The following is a 611-nucleotide window of genomic DNA, read 5'->3' as shown; positions in this document are numbered from 1 at the left end:
CAGTCCTATGAGCTAAGCAGGGTTTTTTCATCTTGGCTCTATTGCCGTTTTGGCCAGATAGTTCTATCTTTTGAGGGGAGGTCCTGTGTATTGTAGGATGTTTAGCAATATACCTAGTCTCCTCCTCCCCTCAGTTGTGACCACCCAAAATCTCCAGATATTGCTAAGTATCCCTTGGGGGCAAAATCACTCCGAATGAAAAACAGGGAGTTAAAATAATTCTACTTTACAGGTGATGAAAATAAGGTACAGAGAGTTTAGAGTAAATTGCACAGGGTCACAAATCCAGTAAGTGGCAGAATTTGAATCTGGCTCAGGACCTTGGAACCTGACCTCACATTCCTTCTCCCCTGTGGCATCCCTTTATCTGACACTGCCATGTTTCTAAGGAAACTCAAATACCAAAGAGGCCTTCAGGTGTCTCCTGAAAGCCTGACTTCTCCTAGGGTGAGCTGGCCATCAAGATTTTGTCCAGGACTTAGAGGCATGCACACAGGAGGAAACCATGGGTTGCTTCCACTAATGGTTGCAATACAAATAGTTCCACAACTTTGTCTGTACCATTCATAGCTGCTCTCATTTCCTATCAAGTATGAACATATTTTTTTTTT

The sequence above is a fragment of the Rhinopithecus bieti genome, unplaced genomic scaffold (assembly GCF_001698545.2).
Source record: "Rhinopithecus bieti isolate Rb0 unplaced genomic scaffold, ASM169854v2 scaffold_25988, whole genome shotgun sequence".
In the NCBI taxonomy this organism is placed as follows: domain Eukaryota; kingdom Metazoa; phylum Chordata; class Mammalia; order Primates; family Cercopithecidae; genus Rhinopithecus; species Rhinopithecus bieti.
This window is presented reverse-complemented; position numbering follows the sequence as displayed.